General features: G+C 32.9%; 1 protein-coding gene and 1 pseudogene across 1 annotated transcript in view; one reads left to right on the top strand and one right to left on the bottom strand.

Annotated features, from left to right (window-relative positions):
* Nucleotides 1-13,097, top strand: part of DKK2 (dickkopf WNT signaling pathway inhibitor 2) — a 96,186-nt gene that overhangs the window by 55,431 nt on the left and 27,658 nt on the right. The window lies entirely within an intron of this gene.
* LOC112485526 lies at nt 5,755-5,873 on the bottom strand (annotated as a pseudogene).

Below are 13,097 nucleotides of genomic sequence, written 5' to 3'. Positions count from 1 at the left end.
TCTAATCTTTATTATTTCCTTCCTTCTACTCACTTAGGCTTTGTTCATTCTTTTTTCCTAGTTCCTTTAGGTATGTAGTTAAATTATTTGTTTGAGATTTTTCTTGTTTCTTGAGGTAGACCTATTTTGCTATGAATTTTGCTCTTAGAACTACTTTTGCTGTGTCCCATAGATTTGGGGTCATTTTGTTTTCATTTTCATTTGTCTCAAGGTATTTTTTGATTTTTTTCAATCTTGTGGTTGACTCATTTATTGTTAGTAACATCTTATTTAGCATTCACATGTTTGTGAGTTTTTCAGTTTTCTTCTTGAAATTAATTTGTAGATTCATACCATCGTTATCAGAGAAGCTGCTTCATATAATTTCAATCTTAAATTTTTAAGATTTGTTTTGTGACCTAACATGTGGTCCATCTTGGAAATGTTCCTGGTACACTTGAAAAGAATGTATATTCTGCTGCTTTGGGGTGAAATGCTCTAAAAATATTAACTAACTCTATCTGGTTTAATGTGTCACTTAAGACCACAGTTCCTTGTTGATTTTCTGTTTGTTTGATCTATCCAATGATGTCAATGGGATGTTAAAGTCCCCTATTATTACGGTATGATTGTTGAGCTCTCCATATAATTCCATCAATATTTGTCTTATATGTTTAGGTATTCTAATATTTTGTGTGTAGATGTTTACAAAAGTTATATCTTTTTGTTGGATTGATCCTTTTATCATTTGTTATAAAATGCCCTTTTTTATGTCTCTTGTTATAGCCATTGTTTTAAAGTTTATTTTGTCTGACATAATATTACTACCCTAGTTTTCTTGGTTTCTATTTGCAAGAAATATCCTTTTCCATTCTTCTGCTTTCAGTCTGTTTGTATCATTCAATCTGAAGTGAGTCTCTTATAGACAGCATATATACAGGCTTGTTGTTTTTTTTTTTTAATTCACTCGATCACTCTATGTCTTTTGATTGGCACATTTAGGCCATTTACATTTATGCTAATTATTGATTTGTACGTAGATATTGCCATTTTGTTCATTGTTTTCCAATTGTTCTTCTCTGTTTTTTTTTTTATTCTTTTCCTCTTTTCTCCTATCTGTTTATTACTTTCTATAGTATTTTGTTTCAATTTCTTTTTCTTATTTCTTGTATATTTGCTATAGATTTTTGGATGTCCTTATCATGTGCTTCATATACACCAAGTTATGTTTATAGCAGTTTATTTTAAATTGATGGTCACTTGGGTTCAGACAAATTCTAAAATCATTACAATTTTTACTTACTTCCTCCACATTTGTTTTTACATTATTTTTCACTTTGCGTGTGTATGTATTTGTATTTCTTTATTGTTGAAATTATGCATGATCCTCCTACTTTTGTCTTTTAACCGTTGTACTAGCTTTACAATTATTTGATCCATTGTTTTTACTAGTGTTTACCTTTGTCAGTGAATTTTTTCTTTTCTATATATTTTTTTTCATATAGTTTTAAATTTTTCTTTTCTGTTTAATAAGTTCCTTTACATTTCTAGTAGTACTGGCTTAGTGGTGATGTACTCCTTTAGGTTTTCTTGTCTGGAAAACTTTATCTCTCCTTCAATTATAAAAGATAGCCTTGTTGGGTAGAATAATCTTGGTTGTATGTTTTTACCTTTCATCTCTTTGAATATTTCTTGCCATTCTCTTCTGGCCTACAAGATTTCTGTTGAAAAATCAGCTGATAGTTTTATGGGAGCTTTCTTGAAGGTGACTAACTGCTTTTCTCTTGCTACTTTTAAGATTCTTTGTCTTTAAATTTTATCATTTTAATTACGATGTGTCTTGGTGTTAGCCTTTTTGGGTTTATCTTATTTGGCACTCCATGCTTCCTGGACTTGTACGTCTATTTCCTTTTCCAAATTTGGGAAGATTTCTGTCATTATCTCTTTAAATAGGTTTCCAATTCATTTCTCTATCTCTTCTCCTTCTTAGACCCCTAAGATGGAAATGTTGGTATGCTTCAAGTTGTCCCTTAAACTATCTTCGTTTTTTAAAATTTATTTTTCTTTATGTTGTTGCAATTATTTTCTGTTACCTTGTCTTCCAGATCTCTGATCATTGTCTACTTAATTGTCATACTTTCATTGTCATAATCAGATGTCGATTTCCTCTAGCGTACTCTTCATTTCAGTTATTGTATTCTTCAGTTCTGATTTATTTTTTGTGTGTTTGCCCTCTTTATGTTTTATGTCTCTTTGTTGAAGTTCTCGCTGAGCTCCTCTATTCTTCTCCCAAATTCATTGAGTATCCTTATAACCAGAGTTTCGAACTCTGTATCTGGTAGAGACTGCTTGTCTCCATTTAATTTAATTCTTTTTCTAGATTTTTGACCTGTTCTTTCATTTAGAACATATTTCGTTGTCTCCTAGTTTTGGCTAACTCCCTATGTTTGTTTCTTGTAAATATTAGGTAGATTTTCTATGTCTCGTAGCCTTGACAGAGTGGCCTTATGTAGAAGGTGTCTTGTGAGTCTCAGTGGCACAGTCTCCCTGGTCACCTGATCCAGGTGCTTCAGGGCTGTCCCTTAAGTAGGTTGATTGTGCCCTTTTATAATTGAGCGTTGATTGCTGTTGACACATCAGAGGGTGGCGTTGACCCTCAGGCTGATTGGTTTTGAAAGCTGACTGCAACAATAGTAGGCAAGCTACTGTGTGGAGGTGACCCCATGAATCATGAGTTACTTTAGCAGGGTTTTGGTGCAGGCGAAGGTTAGTGACCAGGTATGTTGGGTGGGTCTGAAGCCTCTTGGGAGGAGCTCCAGGAAAAGCCAGTGTCAGCTGCCACTTTTACAGATCTTGGGCCTGTTGGTAGGGGCTGTAAAGTGATCTGTGGTTGCCACTTGTTCTGGGCTTCAAGACACTTGAAAGAGGCTACACTGCAAACCAAAGCCAGCAGCCACTTGTGCCGGACTTGGGACCCTTTGATAGGCACAACAATGCGAGCTGAGGCCCGCCGCTACTCGTTCTGGGCTTGTGGACACTTATTTGGAGCTATGTTAGAAGCCAAAACTGACTGCCACTAATGCTAGGCTTGGGGCCACCTGATGGGTGTTACAATACAAGTTGAGACGTCCGCTGTTTGTGCTGGGCCTGGAGCTGCTTGACAAGAGCTACGATGTGCGTCAAGACTGGCTGCTGCTTGTGTGAAGTTTGTGGACATTTGAGAGAGTCTATAGTGTGATCTGAAGGTAGCTGTCACTTTTGTGGAGTTTGTAGACATTTGAGAAAATTTTCAATGTAAGCCTAGGGCAGCCACCACTCATGTGGGCTTTGTGGTCCTTTGAGTTTGAAGTATAAACGGAGGCAGTCTGCTCCTATGGAAAAGCCACTGGAAGAGTCTCAGGCCTGACAAGATTCCTGGATGCGGCAGGGATCTCAGGGAATCACCAGAGTGGGGTGAACAGTGTTAGACATATTAATGGAAAGTACAGATTTGTTGCTTGCCTGAGCTAGGCCAGTTGGGTGGGAGCTCTACAAAAGAACAATGGCACCTAATGATACTTTTGTTCCTAGAGGGATTTACCCCTATCCCTGCCCCTCTATTCCTTTTCTCGAAGTTAGTCAATTTAGCTCCTCTCCATATGTCCCTGGTACTTTTGGCACTGCCACCTTTGCAGTGGAGCCCAGATAGAATGAGTTTGTGAGTGAATCAGTCTGTATGTGAGCCCTTCAAGTGCAGCACCTTAGTCTCTAGCAGCCCTTTGCATTTCTGGGATGTAATCTCCACTAGTTTTCACAGCAGATGTTGTGGGGCCTCCTCTTCCTGGCACTGGTGTCCAGGGCTGGGGACCCCAGTGTGGGGCTGGGACGCCTTGCTTCTCAGGTAGGAACTCCCTGATAGTCAAGACATCGTCCTGTTTCTTAATTGCCACACTGTAGGCGCAGGACCTGCAAGATCCATGTCTCTGCCTCTCTTACCAGTCTTGACGTGATTTTTTCTTTATATCTTTGATTATGGGAATTCTATTGGCTAGTCTTCAGGTGGTTCTCAGTGAAGATTGTTCAATAATTTGGTTGTAATTTTGATGTTGTTATAGATGGAGGTGAGCACAAAGTTTACCTACTCCACAAACCTCTCTGAGGTTTCCTTCCCTCCCACTCATCATCTCTCCCTTCATTTTTCCTTCCTTTTAACAAGTATTTATCAACTCTATTAAGTAACAGTCATTGTGTTCTAGGCATTTAACAAAATCTTCAGTAGGAAAAATAGATCTATGTCCTAGGATCATGTCATCCTCCATAAAATCCTTCTGTGATTTCCTATTTCTTTTACAATAAAGACCAATATCTGTGTCATGGCTGAGCTAGCCTTATCTCACTCCATTGCCACCTTGCTTTCAACTCTTCGTACTTCTTTTCAGCATGCTTTCTGCTGCCACAGAGGCTTAACATAAACCATTTCCACTTTTTGAAACTTTTTCTCAGCACAGCTTCTCTTCAATTAGTTAACTCCTAGGTATCCTTCAGATCTCATCTCAAATATCACTTCCTTGGAAAAACTTTCTCTGACCCTTCTCTTTTAGTATATGCTTCCACAGCACTGTGCTACATTTATTCAGAGTATTATCTAAGTATTATCTACTCCACCGAATAGCAAGCTCCACATGAGCTCACATTATACCATTGTGAAGCCAGTGTCTCCATGGCACCTGACGTATGATAAGTGCTCTATATTTATTAGTTGATTGTATGAGTGAATGAATGAATAAGTGGATATACCAAGGAACTTCATTGCCACCAATATCTCTATCATTCTTATCTCTATCAATGACTGTAAAGCTTTTAAAAAAGTTTTTCCTCCTTTAAAATTAAAAAAATAAAAATTTGTGCATTTCTGCAATATATAGACTATAATAATGAAGATAATACTTTGAAGACAGTTCCTTATTGTGAGCTTTTTTTCTACTCGTAATCTATTTTTAACCAGAAACCTAGGGCCGAAAAGCCTGGTAGTTCTGAGACAGCCTCTAGAGAATTATGAGTTCTAGGCTCTTCATTTATATGCATATTGTTTAAAGAAAGAAAGAACCAGAGGCTTACAATATGCTCTTTCAAACATGACTGTTTGAAAACAATGGTCAGGACATTTAGTTTACTTCCTAACGGATGAGATTTAAATAAAAACACATGAATTCTTGGGAAATTAAAATTGTTGAAAATTTAGAAGGGATGAAGAGTTGACCACTAATGATAAAACCCCCAGGAAATTGATTAGGTTGGTATCCAGTTGCAGTTTTTGTGATTGGAGTTGAGAGTAATGCTAAATTTGGCCTATAATGCATATTCTTACATAAATTCCATTATGTGAAAGGTATATAAAAATATTGAATGCATTGCATGCTTTTCTTTAAACTCAGAGTCTGATTCCAAAGTTTGGAAATGTCTGATATTATTCTTCAGTGAAAGAATAGTATGTCACATAGCCAGCTTTTTACTAGCATCAGTACCTTATTGTGTTAAATTATTACTTGGTCATTATCTCATAATTTCAATCATCTTATAAGTATAAATTTATTATCCATGACATTGCAAACATCTAAACATAAGTTCATTTGAAACTATGAACTTAAATGTGTTTACATTTTCTCAAATTATTTTTTAATTTTAATTATTTTAATTTTTAATTTTTTTTAGGTGAGGCAATCCTTGGTTGACCTCACAGATTGCAAGAATCTTGTTAGCTTACAATCCCTTATTTTACTTTATTTTATTTTTTTATGCCTACAGCACCTGGTCTTCCTAGTTGGTCTCCCATCCAAGTACTAACCAGGTCCTACCTTGCTTAGCTTCCAAAATCAGATGAGATTGGGCTTGTTCAGAGTGGCATGGCCGTAGACTCAAATTATTTTTAAATCTTAAATTATTATATATATCGTTGGATTTTTCACTGACTTCAAATGCAACCAAGGACTTCTCAGTGGTATTCATAATCTTTGGAAGAAAATGCAAGGTATTATGTAAAAGATTAAAAGCAAGTGAATTAGATTATATACATTAAATCTTATTTTTGGTGGGATGCTCCAAAGAGTTTTTATTGCTTTTTAATTTGGAAGACCTGTATAACTTTCTTGGCTTTCACATTCTTGGGAAACCTACTCCTTCCAAACTTTGAAAAATAACTCATTAGATTCTTTAGGCTCATAAAAAAGTATGTTGCCATAGTTTTAACACAATAGCTGATATTAGTTATTCTAAGAAATTAGAAATATTAATTATCTGAATATTTACAAAACAAGATAAAGGTATATTTCTATTTGTGTCTTCAAAAATTCTTCTTAGGTGGTATTTAAATGTCAAGAAACAAATTTAAAAGACAAAGTAAAAAGGATGTAGGAGTATAAGAAAAACGTGGAAGGAAAAATAGTTTTTCTTCACCTTTATTCTATTTGAAATCAAGTAGGTTGAGTAATAATGAACACTATATCAGTCAGAATTTTCCAAAGAAACAGAAACAGTCATAGAAAAAGAGCAATAGAGAGAAAAAAGAGAGACCATATAGAAATATATGTCTATAGTCCATATTTATCTTTATTTACCTACCTATCTATATTTTAAAAGAAATTGTTTCACATGATTTTGGGGCTCATCTGAAATCCATTGGCTAGAAACTCAGAAAGAGTTGACACTGCAGTCTCAGGCGGAATATTTTCTTCTCTGGGAAATCTCAGGTTTTTCTCTTAAGGTTCAGCTGATTAGATGATTAGATGAGACTTAAAGTCAACTGATTGTAGATGTTAACCACATCTACAAAATATTGGAATAGCAACATTTGATCAGTGTTTTATTAAGTGACTGGGTACAGTAGCCTATCAAAGTTGACACATAAACTAAACCATCATAAACACCAAGTTGCTTATTAGTCTCAGATTTTCTTATCTACCCATTGTTGACAATTCAATTCATATTCTTAATTTAAATTTCAAAATAAAGCAGTTTTGAAAACTCTGGTACTTGTGATAATTATCTTTTCTTCATTTAGTTGCTCATTGTTTAGTCATTTTTTAATTTATTGGTACATTCATCTGAGAATCAGAAAAAAGAAAAGAGTAAATAAAGTTTACAGAAGTTCACTCTATCCATCATGTACTTAATTACTAGCTCAAGTATACAGGACCCCTTATACAGTCTGGCAAAACTTACAATGCTTACTCAAAATGTTTAAATAAAACTATATAACCGACAGAAACATCATTTATATTGAAATGTGACTAGCCAAATTTGTGATATAGCAATATATGTGTTTATTTATATATTAAATAACTAGATCTAGCTGTAGGTTTAATAGCTACCATAATATTACAATGGTGATGAGTGGAAACCATATTTTGAGATTCAGAGATAACTATTTCTATATATCTGTGATTTCTATTGTTGACAAAGTCACAAATACTGCGAATACCACTGTGATCTGTAGTGTACATTCACAATTGAAAAAACATGTAGTTAGAGGTTAGTGGACAAAAACAAAAGATGTGATGCTTTCCCAACCAAGTTCAGAGACTTCTGGTTAAAAACCAGTCCACTGATGAGTAAAAAGTGATGGGTTGACCAACTGAGACTTGGAGATTATCTATGGATTTAGTTTCTCAAATTTTGCCCTGATGACAAGAATAACGATAGCAATAGCTAACACAGCAATTATTAAGTGCCAGGCATTGTTCTAAGTTCTTTATATATGTCACATCACTTCATTCTTAGAAAAACTCCATGAAGTAAGATTTTACAGATGCATAAGAAAGTGAAGTAACTTGCTTATAGTCATACAGTTTTGTAAGTGATAGAATCAAGTCCATCATGGTCTTTTAACTATTGTGCTATATAATTGGAGCTAATCTCTTTGTATTTGCCTGAATTTTGTGGCAAATGGCAAAATTATATGAGAAATTTTTTTAATAAAAATTTATAAAATTCATTTGAATATTGATAAATTAGCATAAAGGGTTTATTGTTGCCTATCTAATTTACAAATTTTTGAAACTAAATTGTTAATGTCAGAAACACAAGAAAGAGAAAACTCATGCTTACAAAGAAAGTCTGTGACTGTTAACTATTACCAGATTTGATTTTTAGTGCAAGCTGTTGGTGGTTGCAAATGTAAGAGTTTGAAATTTCTTTATAAGGTTAAAACATTTAAAAATTTATTGTTATATGGTTGCTTGACTCTGTTGGAATTCTAGAACCACTTTATTGTAAAAATGTCAAGGTCTTAGAAGTTTTAAAGATTGAAAATTTAGGATAATTAAAATGTTAAAACATGGCTACTATATTTAAATATTAAATATATTTCAATTCTAAAAAATTTACAAAAGGAACAACATGTACCAACTTTTCAACAGGATTAAAAATACTTTTTTTTTCTGAAAAATTTAATGAGTTTAGGATTACTATTTTAGAATACACAGAAATTTAGATAACTCTTGATTTTCCAGAGAAAGAGGATGTGAGATTGTGTGAGGATTCATATATAGTGGTAAGCCAAATTAGTATTTAATATTAATACGAACATTCTTCTTTATCAAAACATGAGTTAAGCTTCTAACGAGTAGGTAAATTTTTTAAATGGGATTAACTTCTTCGTATATTAACCTCTTCATATTGTCAAAACAGAAAAATTCAGATAAAAACAGAAAAAATCAAATGCTTGGATCCTCCAAATATTCATAATTATAATAGATAATATATTTATACAATGACAATATTATTAAACCATTTTCTATGACAATACAATGGACAAACCAGTAGAAAAAAAGAAAATAGAAAAAATAGAAACATGCCCAGTTCTTTATTCCTTTATAATTAAATTTATCATTATTGTGAAGACTCAGTAGGAAAAGAGAATTTAATTAATTAGTTATAAGCATTTTTTCTAATTATCAATGATAACTAATGCAAAGGAAAGTTTACATGTTGTTTAACAATATAAATGTCAATTTGAAACTCTGAAACTTTAGGCAGTATGTTGTAAGAGCATTTGACCATTTATTTAATAAGACATAAATCACTGTTATAAAATTAATTTATAATGGATATTTAGATATCCAAGTTTGTCTTTCTACATATAACCAGTTTTATCTTTTTTGTCTAAGTTTGTAACCCCTGAGTTGTTTTCATGCCAATGAGCAAGTTGTTTCACAAATTGATGGCATGCTGTGCAAACTCAGAAAGTACATTTTAAATATTATCTGAGCTTCATTTTATATGAGCTTAATTGACTATTTACACACTCTTTAGTAGAAAGAGAAAATTGGTTTCACAATGGGCAAATGCTATTTGTTGAATAAGTGAATGAATAAATCAGTGAGTAAGATAAAGAGGAGCGAAGTTCTGCCAACAACAACTTCTTCAGTATCCTTTGCTTTTGTAAACTGCTATTATCATGGATTTGCTTATATCTTGGATTTTACTTTATTCTTTATAGTCTAAATTAAAGTTTTTTAAATTCCCATTAAAATATGATTATTCTGTTCTAGGAATGAAGTGACTTATGGGAATTTTACAAATTGCATGTCTAGGTCTCATTTAATCTCTATATCCTCTTAAGAAACATTTGAAAAAATAGGCATAAAGAATCAAGTAAACTTCCCAGATAAATGAAGAGATTTACATGAAAGGGAAAGGGGTAATTTCCTTGCACTGAGTACCGCAAGCTAACCATTTCTTAATAGCATGGAAGACCAATTTTTTAGAGTCCCTGAGAAAGGGGAATGAGATCAATCAAGAACATAAACTTATGTGGGGCAATCAGGCACTCATAAAAACAGCTTAATGTAATGAATTTTTGTGATGTGGAGGCTTGGGATATTTCATTCCTAATCCATCAGGAAAACCCTTTTATATGTTTGGAATATTTTCCCACACAGGCAAATAAAATCTTTTTTTAGACATCTTGTGATTTTAGAAAGTTAAATACAGTAATTGGACATTTTTTTTAACTTTCCAAAATATTATATGCTTGATATCAACTATTAAGAAATGTGAACATATGTCTGTATGTAATGCTGTTTTAAATTTCTTAAATCCTTAATAATAACCTTTCTGCTTATTTTGTTTTATTTAAGAAATTGAGAGAACATAAGGAAAACTAAATCTATGAGGCAGGAGGGCAATTGGTTGAACTGGATACCAAAGATTAGAAGCAGCTGTGCTCAAGCACATAATTTTTGCCCTCTGTGGTTAGTTAAAATTTTTACAAAACTAAATGATGCTAGGCATGCACTCATGAATTTAAACTTCCTCCACAGTGCTTACCATATATTAAGTCCAGTAGGACTTTTTTTTAGTTAATATGTGTGATTTTAGGGAAGGTATAACAAAAATGGGAGGAGTGACAATATCATCTTTGATTCTTGAATACGAGTGCAAATCTTATAAATTATAGGTAATTTGTAATCCATAAATATCACATCTGCACCTGTTTTTGAGTGATCCTTTAAAAAATTGAGATTAATATTCATACTTGAACTTGAGATAATTAGTATTTTGTTAATAAAGTTATCCAGAAAGGTAAGAGATGGTAAAACAGTCCATTCCACTACCCCTGTAATATAATCTCTATATAATTCATATATTTAATATAACTTTTAATGTATGTTATCATGTTATCAATAATTTCTATCCTAGGTCATAAAAAATGCAAAAAGAGTTTTGCAATTTAGACAATTCCAAATAAATTCTCAGTTTTTTTTTTACTTCAATAGAAGTGGTCAACTAAATTTTTTGAAGAGTTCTCTTGCTCTCTCTTAAAATGCTGGTAGAATATTATCTTAAATTAAATTAAATTATCTTTAGAGTTCAGAATTCCTGTATTTGATAACTGTTCACTGATTATCTTCCATGTACCAGAAACTGCATTGTGAACTTGCATTCAGAGATGAGCTAAATAACTTACTTGCCTTTAGGAAAACTTATAAACTGGAGTGCAGGAGGAAGACATGGAAGCAAGGGCTCCACAGAGGGAAAATATTCATCTAACTCTTCTTTGGACTATGTCATTGACTTAAATGTTTTTTTTTTTTTTTTAACCTATCAGTATTCTGTAGTTAATAGCAATAACTTACCAAAAAGTGTTTTCATTTGTTCTCTTTGTATTTCTGATTATGGCAAATGAAACCATTTAGCATATCTAGGTTTAGCAGCAATTGCACCAAAGATTTCCATAGTACATTTGATATTTGTTGACCTTTATTGGAAAAAAAAAGTAATAATTTGCTTTTCCCTTTATATTGTCAGGTGTGACATGATGAGTTATGGTGAATTCATGGATGATGTGTTGGATGTGATTCCATAAGAGGGAAAACAATTGTCAAACAGGCACACTGTGGAGTGGTACTTCTTTTGCCATCCCCATAAAGCCTCCCCAAATGTCATGCTCTACTCTAATAAGTGGAACAAGCAAGAATCTATTTTTAAAATATGTTCACCTTACATTGACTTTCAGAGAGTTTTAGCTATAGAGATACTTTTCTGACTTTAGAAGAATAGGTAGAAAGATATAGGTAAGGAGAAGGGGCAAAAAAAAGTCACTCAGCCTTTAGTTTTTGGGAGGGTATAAGTATGAAATTAAAAAAGAAAATAAAACCCATTAAATTTCTAATCAGTTGTTACTTTAAAAGCTAGTTAACATTAAAATCTAACACACTATGTCTTGTTGATTATTACTTGTTTTATGAATAAAACATTTCTATTGAGAAGACATGCAAAATTGCCTCATTGTTCAATTTCCCAAGGCTGTCCAACTGAAGCAAAGGAGTGTTATTAATTATGAACTTGCAAGGTCATATTCCACAATAGGGAAAGCCCTGCACATTGTCCAGAAATGTTTCCATTCCAGCCTCTACAGGAATGGCCTTCTGTTTAACACTGACGGTAGTTTCTATATACTGTGAACTGCCAAAGACCTGCTTTTCTCTGTCACATAAAAATGAGCATTTGTAGAACAAAGAAATGGAAAGTCATCCCATGTTCATGGATTCATGGACTGGAATAATTAGTACTACCAAAAGCCATCTGTAGATTTAATGCAATCCCTATTAAGATTCCAATGTTGTTTTTACAGAAGTAGGAAAAACACTCCTAAAATTATATGAATCTACAAAGACCCCAAATAGCCAAAGAAATAATGAGAAAGAAGAAGAAATAATGAGGCACACTTCCTGATTTCAAGCTCTACTATAAAGCTATAGTCATCCAAAGAGTGTGATAGCAGCATAAAAACAGACAAGTAGACTAATGAAACAGACAGAAATAAACCTAAGCATATATGGTCAACTAATATTTGCCAAGAGAACCGAGAATACTCAGAAGAGAAAAGACAGCCTCTTTAATAAATGGTGCTGGGATAATTGGATATTCACATGTAAAAGAATGAAACTTATACCACTAAAAAAAAAATCAACTCAAAATGAATTAAAGATGTAAATGTAAGATTTGATTAAAAAAAAAAAACATAGCAACAAAACTTGAAATGGGTTCTGGTAATGAATTTTTTAAATATGATATCTAAAGCATAAGCAACAAAATAAAAAATAAATAAGTGGGACTACATCAAACTAAAAAGCTTCTGCACAGCAAAAGAAACCATCAACAAAGTAAAAAAATAAATCTAAGGAATGGGAAAATATTTTCAAACTTCATATCTGATAAGGGGTTAACATCCAAAATATAAAAACTCATATAACTCAGTAGCAAAAAACACACAAATAACCCAATTAAAAAATAGGCAAAGAACCTAAATAGACATTTTTCCAAAGAAGATATATGAAAGGCCAACAGGTACATGAAAAGATGCTCAACATCATTAGTCATTAGAGAAATGCAAATTAAAACCACAATGAGATATTACCTCACATTTGTTAGAAAAGGCTCACATCAAAAGGACAAGAGAAAAAAAATACTGATGTGAATACAGAGAAAAGGGAACCCTTGTCCTCTGTTGGTGGGACTGTAAATTGGGACAGCTACTATGGAAGACACTATAGAGGTTTTTCAAAAAAATTAAAAATAGAACAACCATATGATTCAGTAATTCCACTTTCGAGTATATATCTGAAGGGAACAAAAAC

This window comes from Pteropus alecto, unplaced genomic scaffold (genome assembly GCF_000325575.1).
Source record: "Pteropus alecto unplaced genomic scaffold, ASM32557v1 scaffold5, whole genome shotgun sequence".
NCBI classification, from domain to species: domain Eukaryota; kingdom Metazoa; phylum Chordata; class Mammalia; order Chiroptera; family Pteropodidae; genus Pteropus; species Pteropus alecto.
The sequence above is the reverse complement of the archived record's forward strand: the minus strand, read 5'-3'. Positions and strand labels throughout refer to the sequence as shown.